The sequence below is a fragment of the Loa loa genome (genome assembly GCF_000183805.2).
Source record: "Loa loa unplaced genomic scaffold supercont3.370, whole genome shotgun sequence".
Lineage (NCBI taxonomy): Eukaryota > Metazoa > Nematoda > Chromadorea > Rhabditida > Onchocercidae > Loa > Loa loa.
Window position 1 is genome coordinate 53540 of NW_018108550.1, and position 1911 is coordinate 55450.

Here is a 1911-nt window from a genome sequence, read left to right on the forward strand (position 1 = left end):
CGAAATAATATATAGGAAATAATATACCAAATAATATATGGGAAATAATATATAGGAAATAATATACCAAATAATATATGGGAAATAATATATAGGAAATAATATACCAAATAATATATGGGAAATAATATACGAAATAATATATAGGAAATAATATACCAAATAATATATAGGAAATAATATGCGAAATAATGTATAGGAAATAATATGTAATAGGGCAAAAAAAAATATAATATAGGAAATAATTTGTTTTACATTATTACTATTTCTTTTTTTTTTTAATAAAAACTAACATTTCTAGTGGGGAAGAAAATTTTTTCAGGTTTTTAAATCTATTTAATGGTTTTTTTTTTTTGAGCATAATGTTGTAGAAAAAAAAATATCACTAATATGGTGTAAATTTTTACAAAGTATGAAATAATCTTCATAAAATTTTGGCTAAGCAGTCAATAGGATAGTAAAAAATGATGAAATTATTAATTAAACTTATTTTCTTACAAAAAAAGAAAAAAGAATACCAAAATAGCTTAAATCAAATAAATATTAAAATATCAAATCGTTTAAATTAAATAAATAAAATTTGAAGAAAGATAAAATTAACACAAATTTTTTTTTAAAATATAACTTGTAAGAGGAGATAAATGAATTTATGCTGTTAAAATTTGATTTTTGTTTAATTTAATTCAATCAATCTTTTTTTTTTATGCTATCAATCATTTTCATTATATAATAAATATTGTCAAAGCGACTTGTAAAATAATTCTCAAACTACGATGGAAAATATATACAAAATCGGTAAAAATAAATAATTTTAGATTAAATTTAAATTTGAAAAATAAATTCGTGAAAAAAAATTAATACAAGATCAAAATAAATGAGAATATCAAACTGTTGAAATGATATTTTCAAATTTGAGCAAATTTGTATTTGTTGTAAAATTAATTCAATAATCATTTAAATGATCATTAAGATGACACGAAAAAATAATGTGTAATTTTCTCGGAACTAAAATGTTTGTAGGCATTGGATGATATGGCCAGGAAAAAAAAAAAAAAAGACAGGATATGAATGACCTTCAAAAGGGAACATGTTTTCTACACAAAATTTTTAAAATCAATGAATTAAAATTATAATTTAGAAGGAGAAAAAAAAAACTGTCGCAGAATTACAAAGAAAAATTGCATCTTTTATAAATATTCAAAAGAATTGAAAAGCGAAAACTTTGGTAACAAACTGAAAAAGCAAAAAAAATATTAAAACATTCGGTGTAAAAGATTTTTTTTTTTTTGATGCGAAAAGATTTTAATTTGAAATAATTTTCAATGATTTCTTTTTTTTTTCTTTTGAATTATTGCAAGATACTAAGTATTTGATGACATTTTGATGATCAGATACAAATTAAATTCCCAATAAAGGATAATATAGTAAATTATAACGAAATTGAATTATTTAATAGCATACGGTGTTAATTTACCTGACAATCTTTCTTAATTTTTGATCAACAGAAAAAAAAAAGGAGAGCAATATTTTTGAAAAATGATCATTATCCTGACATAACTTTGAGACTTTTTTTTTTTTGCTTGATAATCATTTTAATATGGATGGATTACAGAAATTAATGAGATTTCGAATTAACAGAAATTAATGAGAATAAAAAATAATTCGATTAACTATTTTGTATTCAATTTATTTATTTATTGAAATATTTGTGATTTTGAAATAAATGAAATTAATTGAGATGGGTAGTTTGGAAATCTAAAAATAAAATTTCAAATTACAAAAAATATTGAAAATAAGTAAATTGCAATAAATGTAATAACTAAATTTTAATAAATATTGCCAGGTAAATGTAATGAATGTAATTCGTTTTTCTTTTTTTTTTTCTCTCTGAGGAATATCATTCCTTTTTTC